The sequence below is a fragment of the Canis lupus genome, chromosome X, assembly GCF_011100685.1.
Source record: "Canis lupus familiaris isolate Mischka breed German Shepherd chromosome X, alternate assembly UU_Cfam_GSD_1.0, whole genome shotgun sequence".
Taxonomy (NCBI): domain Eukaryota; kingdom Metazoa; phylum Chordata; class Mammalia; order Carnivora; family Canidae; genus Canis; species Canis lupus.
The window spans coordinates 30,693,476-30,703,202 of record NC_049260.1 but is presented as its reverse complement, the minus strand read 5'-3'; the positions used below and the strand labels follow the sequence as shown (position 1 = coordinate 30,703,202).

Genomic DNA, 9,727 nt, shown 5'->3' with positions numbered 1-9,727 from the left:
TGGAGAATTCCTACATGCTGCTCTGATACACACTGAAGGCCATTTGTCCCTCTATATCCAGCTAACTCTTACTCACCCTGATGTATTGATCTCCTTTTAGCGAATCCTTCAGTCAGAGTCCCAGCACCTGAGCTCTCCTAGCCTCCTTTACTTTTTCATGGTAGCAGTTATCCTTGTAATAATTTTAAAACTAGTTGTGTCTTTGGCAGTTTATTGTCAGTTATATTCTATTGATCACAAGCTCAATGAGGGAAAAAATATATATACTTTTCATTTCAGTGAAAGCCCTCAATTATTATTTGCTGAATGAATAAAGGAATGAAAATATAAACCATAAGAAAAAGGTTCTTTTTAAAGACTTTATTTATGGGGCACCTGGATGGCTCAGTGGTTGAGCCTTTGACTCAGTTCGTGATCCCAGGGTCCCGGGATCGAGTTCCGCATCAGGCTCCCCATAAGGACCCTGCTTCTCCCTCTGCCTATGTCTCTGTCTCTCTCTGTGTGTCCCTCATGAATAAATAAATAAAATCTTCAAAAATAAAGACTTTATTTATTTGAGGAAGATGGTCCAGCAGATTCCTTGCTGAGTTTAGAGCCCAGCTGGGGGCTCAATCTCACAACCCTGCAATCATGACCTGAACAGAAATCAAGAGTGGGATGCTTAACTGACTCAGCCACCCAGGTGCCCCAGAAAAAGTTTCTTCAAGAGGTAGTGGAAAGGGAGGTGGGTGGGGGGTTGGGGTGACTGGGTGATGGCACTGAGGGGGGCACTTGGCAGGATGAGCACTGGGTGTTATGCTAAATGTTGGCAAATTGAACTCCAATAAAAAAATTTAAAAAAAGAAAAAAAAAAGAAAAAGGTTCTTTTTAAAGTATGGTTAAGCATTGGCCTCAGAGACAATATTATCTGTCCCATATTCATGAATTTAGCCATAGCTAGAAAGTTTAACTGACTGGGACTCTATAGGTCTTAGTTTCATGAATATTTTCTCAGCAGGGGGCACGACTGACAATGGGAGGTTTTCTAGAAGGAGAGCCTGTGCTAACCATTATATATTGTAAGATAGTAAAAACAACAGAAGGGAGGAGTTACATATTTGTTCAAATATAATTGAAGTTAAATAGATACTTGTTCTGAATACTGTTTTCATGAAGTGTCTTTTTGAAGTTTAAAAAGTGTAGAAAATTTCCCAATATTAAAAAAAGATTATTACAGTAGTACTAAGGACTGTTGACTTGCAATTTTGAATTTTTAAAATAGTTATTTTAGAAGCCTGCATTTATCCTTTTAAAATTACCAGCTATTTTTGTCATGAAACTGATTTTATCCAACAACCAAATAATTCATTGACTTAGTTGTTAACAACTCAATCCACATAAAATGACTACGGATCCTGTCCAAATTGGGAACATGGCAAAAGGCCATTTCTTAATTGAGAATATGACTTTTCTAATAAAATACTGACACTCTAACAGACCAGCTTTAAAACATAATGTAGAATCATGATTACTTTAATCAGGATTTTTGTCAATGATAATTCTTTCCCTCTCCCTTAGGGGCTTATATCCAATGTATTTAGGTTCTTGACAAGGGGGATATATATACGTAGCATGAAAAAAATATGGTCACATCATTATTACTTGCCTCACCTTCTGTCCCCAGCTGATAATTACATCTCTATTTTTACTGATGGAGATTCTTATAATCAGAATTATTACAACTATAGAGACATATCCGCACAGGAGTTTCAATGCTTCAGAAGCTAAAATTAGTTTCTCATTTCTTTCTTTCTTTCTTTTTTTTTTTTTTTTTAGTTTCTCATTTCTTAGCTTCATTTTGATTCTGCCATTCCCATAAAGGCTTCAGTAATTAAATGGAAATACTTTTGGATATCAACTACATACAATATTTGCATCTATGGAGGTCAATTAGTATATACAATGAAAGTGGGAGGGAGGAAGAACATGAGGGAATGGTTGATTCTTTTTAAAAAAAATTTTTTTGGTGGAGGCTTTCCTCATTTTCACAGTATTTTTTTTTTAAGATTTTATTTATTTATTCATGAGAGACACACAGAGAGAGGCAGAGACACAGGCAGAAGGAGAAGCAGGCTCCATGCAGGGAGCCCGATGTGGGACTTGATCCCGGCACCCTGAGCTGAAGGCGTTCAACCGCTGAGCCACCCAGGCGTCCCTTCACAGTATTTTTTTTATATGGAAAGAGAGAGAGGGAAAGTCAGCTCCTAAAAATAGGCTTTTATACAATCAAGTTTTGGAGAATCAGGAAGATAAAAGATCTTAAAAGTTGTTTTCAAGTACAAAATATATATACCTTCTTTGCTAAGTAGGTGTAAACTTTGTGGTATCACAGTACAATACTTTTCATAAGGTAGCTGTATTTTTCTGACCTATATGTTAGCTCTCTTTAATCAACATTTGAAAAATTTGGGGACTTCATGTGCAGTGATCATACATGTGGGTAAAGGATGAGTCAATGGCTCACTATTTGCATTGAGGTTGCACAACCTCTTGGACTTAAGCAGTGGTCACTTTGTTTAGGCAGCATTTGTGTCAAAGAACCCTCTAGAAACAGAATATTCACAGAAGGAAACGATAAAACAAAGTACCCTTTAGTGTTTTGGTGTATCTGGTGAAAATCTAATTGTCTTTTGCTTGTTTCAAAGCTCTAAGTTAGATTTTCGGTGCCAGGATACACAAAATCTAAGTTAAGGACAGCAAATAAATGCTTACAATTTCTTTTGTTCTGGTACTTAGACCTTTTTCCTTGAGGTTATCTAATCATTAAGATATTTTAACTTAATAGGTATTTCTCAGTTCATATATCACATAGGAATCAAAGCAAACAGACCTGTCCTAGATTCGGCAGCACATTTACTAAAATTGGAACGATACAGAGATTACATAGCCCCTGAACAAGGATGACACAAAAAGCAACGTGGACCTAAAACCATAAATGCTGACGAGAATCACAAAAAGATATCCCTAAAATCTGAAAGCAAAACAGAAGATAGGAACTATCGAAAGTAGCATAGCTTATCACAAAAATAAAAGAATTTATCTCCATCCAAGTTTCTCAACTCCTGCGCTATTTGAACAACTCATTTTTTGTTGGGTGACAATCTTGTGCATTGTGGGGTGTTTTGCAGAATCCCTGGCCTCTAACCACTAGATACCAGTACTACACATCCTCCCCAGTTTGTGACAACCAAAAATGTCTCCACTCTTTGCCAAATATCCCTGAGGGGAAGAAGGCAAAATCATTCCCTCTCACTGTTTGGGAATCATTGATGTAGCTAAAAGCTTGGCAATTTGTGCATATACAGGTGTATTTGGCAGATTTTTGAGGAGAAGGATTGCTAGATCAAGGGGATGTAGAACAGTGCCTGATGATGCTTCATAGTGACACAGAAAGGTGAATGGTCAAACCCTGATTTTTTCTGCCAAATTGATAGGTGGGGGAAAATGCCTCTGTGTTGATTTGTTTTGTAGATTCAAACTTATTTTGACAGGACAATTTTTTACTTATTCTGTTGTCAAGGGGACTGCTTTAACAGCATTTGTTACTTCTTTAAAGTCCTGCTTCTCGAACTTGGTAATTGTTTAGACAATTTAAGGAAAGGACAAAAGTTATTTTGGTCTCCCTCTGTGGGTTTTGATTAATTTTACTAGGCAGTTACTTAAAATAGATTCAAACGAATATATTTTAAAAAGCATATCTGTAGCTAACATCTTCTATGCAGCTATAAAAAATGAAGTAATCAGTGTATAAATTAAATAATAACAGAACAATCAAACTAAAATGTTTAAATTAACAATGCTAATTTAATGTGGCCATTGATATACCGTGAACATTTAATCACCGCAGACAATATGACTATGGAACTGCTTGTTAAGGATGATACTTAACCAGTTTTCCTTTGCCTTTCCTACTGAGTGCCGCAGCATGTGGCAATCTGCCCTCCATTGCTAAGCTACTCTATCACCTTAGGCCTCATGAAAAGATCCAGAGAAGCATGTGGCCTTCTTTTTTAGTACAAAATTAACATTTATGTATACATCCTTTCTTCTCAGAACCCCCTTCCTCCCCTTGTAGAAGCATTTCTGGAAGCCTTGTCCCCCGGCCCCAGGGATGTGTAACCCCTCCTGGCCATCTGCTCTTTAGAGGGGAACTCATTCTCACCTGTGCAATTGTATTTGAATCTTTCTTTCAAGAAGTGACAGTACTGGTGGCCAAGAGTTTTCCTTTCCCATCAAATAATCAAAATTACCAATTGTGTTTTTCAATTGTGACTCTATTTTGACTATTACTATAAAGTATCTATTAACGTGGTCATGACTGTATTTAAAATGGCCTTGGATATTTATGCCTAATTAATAAAGGATACTGGAATAATATTTAGGAAGCAGTAATAAAGCTTCAAGCTATTGATGTTTACATTGTTGTAAGAGCATCAATATCACCCCCTTTTATCTTTTCTTTGATCGTCATATGTTTCTGGCTTTAAGTTTTAGTATCCGTTCACATTTAACTTTTTATTGTGTTAATTTAATGATAATGAAAAATATCAGGAACAACTAGAAGGGGAAGAGATAATATTCTTAAATGTGGGCAGAGCCAATCCCCACATTTACACTCAAAGTTTTGTGGATTTAGAACTTTTTGCTAAGTAGCTGAAAACCAGTTTAGGACAGTTGGTAGGCATGAGAATCATAAATTTCTATGTGTGTTGTGTGATGGTCTTAAGTATTTTAACAATTCTACTCTCTGCCTATATGTGCATATTAATTGTCTTCAGTCATTCCTTGTTCCAGATATATTTGATTTGCTTCGCTGGAGGAGACATTTATAAATAATGCCAGTAAATATAAAGGCAATTGTTCAAAATTATGAAAAAATAAAAATAATTACAACAAAACTTTAGCACAGAATATTAAATTCAACTCTTCCGGATACCAGGGTAGAAAGGGAAATACTATGCATTACATAGTTTTGTGGTTTAGTAAAGGAAAATGCACATTGCTTTGTAACACCATATCCTTTTGAGAAATTTCAGGTAATTTTTCATTTTTAATATTTTAAGATACATTGTATTACATAATAATGGTCAATGACCTAAAATTAAGTGTTTTTTAAATAAAAGATGGAGAAATATTATTTCCATGGCCTTTCGCCATTTTGTATCTATTTAAAGAAAAATCAAAGTCCTAATATTACAACTTAATCCAGTGAAGACGTTTTGACTGGGTGCAGAGCTCATCCAGCATTAATCAGTCTGATAATCATTTTAGAATAGGAATTAGCAAGCTTTCTCTACAAAGAATCGCATCAAAATATTTTAGACTTTGTGGGTCATATGTTCTTTGTCGCAACTACTCAACTCTGCCATGATAGCATGAAAGCAGGTATAAACAATTTAGAAGTGAATGGGCTTACTGTCATCCAGTAAAACTTTATTTACAAAATCAGATGGTGGCCTGGAACTGACCCATACATATTATTTATCTTGGAGTATATTCTCAAATACTAATTATCTTAATGATTCCTTTAACTTTTTATCTGTTCAACATGATCACTAGTACATTCCAAACTGAAACACTAACAAAAATGCAAAAATGGAGAGGAATGGATAAATAACCTCAAATATATTTATACAATTGAGTACCACTCTCCAATTAAAAGCAACAACCTAGTGATATGTAGATCAACATGAATGAATCTCAAACATTTCCTGCTGTGTGAAACACACACACACACACACACACACACTTATCTAATGAATAAATAAATAAAATCTTTTAAAAAAATGATTACCCCAAAAGGAATATGCAAACTTTAGCATAAAATGTATTCTGTAATATAATTTATAGCCACCTGCATTTTTAATTTTTAAAAAAGATGTATGTATTTGTTTATTTACTTACTTACTTATTCATGAGCGACACAGAGAGAGGCAGAGACCTAGGCAGAGAGAGAATCAGGCTCCATGCAGGGAGCCTGATGCAGGACTCCATCCTAGGACCCTAGGATCACAACCTGAGCCAACCACTGAGGCACACAGGAGACCAAAGATTTATTTATTTGAGAGAGGGAGAAAGCCCACCCACCTGCCAATAGTGGGGGAGGGGCAGAGGAAAGGGAGAGAAATCCTCAAGTGGACTTACCTCTGAGTGGGATTCCAGGACCCCGAGTTCTTGACCTGTGCCAAAACCAACAGTCAGCCACCTCACTGACTGAGCCACCCAGACACCCCTATAACCATCTGCACTTTTTAAAGAAAACACGCAATGATTTTGCCAAAATGTTAAGGCTTTCATTTTCACTTTGGATGTTTTAGCATGCTTGAGTTCTTTTTGTTTTCCTAATGAGTATTTTTAAACATCTCTCATTTTATTCAGTGTCTCAAGTCGCATTAATAATAGAGTGCCTGACAGAATCTGGAAGTTTCCCATAATGCTGGCCATTACTGAGCTTGAAGTGGAAGGTGTCATTGACATTGAAAGAGGCCCAGTTTCTTTAAGTCATCTATTACTTGGCTTTAGGCTGACACGTCAGAGAAGGTAATATATCAAGCAAAAGTACGTGGCTCAGTTTTGCTAATGCAATTTATGTTCAACTGTGACACGAAATTTAAGATGGAAAATCCTATTAGGTCCTCATTTGCTCCTTAAGCCTGAGCTGCACTGGTGTTATGCTCAAACTTCATGCATTTAATATTCATTAAAATATAGTGCCTGCAAAGTGAAAACCAAAGAAAGTTGGATGCAAGCAGAAATAACTCAGTATTGTTTAGGAAACTGTTTCTATTGATTTTCAATGGGCATCCCAATGCATTTTATTTTTTAACATGTGGGATTTGTTTTCCTCATTAAGATTTAAAGGTTCTTTCTTATGAAAATGTTAAGTAGAGACAACTGGGTGACACATTACTTCCAATTCCTGTCTTATTTTCCTACTCTACCATAACTGTCTTTATTGCACTTGTGATATGAGATGCGACACGATGACATTTTAGGCCTCTTATTTGCACATGTGCAATATTCTGTGAGTACACTCTACTCAAATACAAATGCTCTCTGTTATTTCATACTTTAAATGCTAACTAGAAACTAGTATTATTTTTTTCTTTGTCATATGCTAGAAAAATGATACATTTTTATTTGACTAGACCAGATTCTTCCATAATGAGACTTAATTGTCTACTCAACAAGACTGCTAAACTTTGCTGAGTGGAGAAATGAGAGAGGTTCGCGTCCTGAGGTCATATAAATACTTCTCCCACTGGTGCTAGACAAGATGTGAGAAGTACAAATTTGGAAAGGCAAATCTTACAGATTTTCCTCATTTTACAACTGCCAGAAGAATGTTTCATCATGATTTGCCTGTCTGAGCTTTGTGGTGGCTCAAAGTGGTCCATATACTTACCATAGAAATGGACTGTACAAAAGTACTGCGTACAGTACCTGAATGCATTCTATGGACTTAGGTCAAAATTTATGAACATTAAGATGTCTGATTACGTATTGCAATTGGACTTCTCACCTTTGCTAGCACAGGCTCTCAACTGATCATTTTGATTATGTTATAATACTATCATTAAACTATTTTCTGCCAATTAACTGCAAATATTGTGAGTTATTAGATTCTTTTAACAAATCTAAATACATTTAATGCCGTCAAATCAGTACTTCAGGTTTAGGGTAATGTTTTCAAATGGTTTCACCAATAATCAATACGATCCTCAGAACAAATGCTAGAAACGCTTTGCTCACTTTGAAATATTAACACAGAACAGTCAAAAATCGGTCACAAGAAATTATACATATATATGTATAATATATAATATATAATTATATATTATATATATATTATATAATATATATAAATATATATATTTTACTTTATCCAGTGTTGAAACCTTTCTTCTTCCTTTTTAAAGAAATATTTCAATCACACTCCTATCACTTTAGCTTGGCTGCCTTTCTCTTCATGTTTGAGCTAATCCAATTAGCTCTTCATTAGTCTCATTTCCAATCCACCTTGCAAAGTGCCATAAAACTAATCTCCCTTATACTTTGTTATAACATGTCACTTCTCTTATGAAAAGCATCCAAAGTTTTCATGTTGCTTATGCAGGGCAGTGTTTCAATTATAAATGCTGTCCATAGGACTAGCCTACTCAGACTTTCCAGGATTCCTCTATGTTTAAAACACATCCTCTGGGGTACCTGGTGGTTCAGTGGGTTGAACCCTTGCCTTCAGCTCAGGTCATGATGGTCCTGGGATCCAGCCCCACACTGGGTTCCCTAATCAGCAGGGACCCTGCTTCTCCCTCTATCCCCTGCTCATTTATCTCTCTCAGATAAATAAAATCTTAAAAATAAAATAAAATAAAAAGTAGAACACATCCACTGCCTCAGTCTATGCAAAGAGTGACTATTTCCAGAGCCTTTCTTATGATCCCTCCCTCTCAGCTGCTTTCATTTCCTCTAGGCTCCTAAAATACCCTTCTTAGCTCCTCTCCATCTACTTAAATTCTGTTTTCAACTTTCACATCTATTTTATGATGCCTGCATAGTATTGACTTGTGCCAATTAATTATTGAATAACTTACTTTCTTACTATTCGGTGGATAGTTCTGAGGTTTTGTTTTGTTTTTTAGTTCTGAGTTTTAATACAGCTATAGATTCCTGTAACCACCACAACAATAAAGATACAGTAAAATCCCAACCCTGTTAAAAACTCCTTCTCATTGCAATTTTGTAGTAAACATTCTTCTCACCCTTAATCCTTGGTAGTCATGGATTTGTTCTCATTGCCTATAGTTTTGCTTTGTTTAGAATGTCCTATAATGGAATTATGTAGCATGTAACTTTTTGAGACTATTTTCTTTCAGTCACCATGATGCCTTAAGGATTCATCTACGTTATTGTGTTCATCAGTGGTTTGTTGATTTTTAATTATAAATACTATCTCATTACAGGGATTTAGTATGCTTTATCAATTCACTCCTTAAAAAACTTTTGGTGTAAACATTTGTATACAGGGTTATGTGTAAACATGTTCCCATTTTGGGGGGATAGGTAACCAGAAGTGAAACTGCTAGGTAGGACTATGATGAGATATACCAGAGCCAGAGGCACAAGGAAAAATCAGTAACATTGAGTCTCTAATCCAACTTTTGATATTTTATATTTCATGGATTTTTGCATTAATTTTGGTGTTTTAAAATATTACGTTGAAAGTATAATTTGATTGTTTTTTGACATGACCTTAAATTTTGTTCTTGAGGTGACACATAAGTTGGACTTTATGTGTCTTTTTGCTATTTGTTTTTTGTGTGATTATCTTTGTATCCTCCATTCTTTCATAGTGCTTTCTTTTCTGTTAAATACATATTTTCTTGCTTCACTCCAGTTTTGACCCTATTTCTGGGTAAGTTTATGTTTAACTGTATGTGAAACTGTTGTTATCCAGAGTGGCTTTACCATTCCGTATTCTCACCATTAATGTGTGAGAATTCCAGTGGCTCTACAGCATTCCTAATACTTGGTATTGTCAGGTATTGATATGTTGATGATGTTGATTAGGATGAGGACAATGGTGGTTTTAGACAGCTTAATAGTATGTAGGGGTTTTTCTTTGTGGTTTTAATTTGTATTTTCCCTAATTGCTAATGATATTGAACTTCAGTTGACTGCTTATCAT

At 35.5% G+C, this 9,727-nt stretch overlaps 1 non-coding gene across 1 annotated transcript; it reads left to right on the top strand.

Moving 5' to 3' along the window:
- Positions 1–2,871: 2,871 nt before the first annotated feature.
- LOC119868628 lies at positions 2,872–2,974 on the top strand. The gene has a single exon (XR_005386614.1). It is a non-coding gene; the product is annotated as a U6 spliceosomal RNA (small nuclear RNA).
- Positions 2,975–9,727: the final 6,753 nt, after the last annotated feature.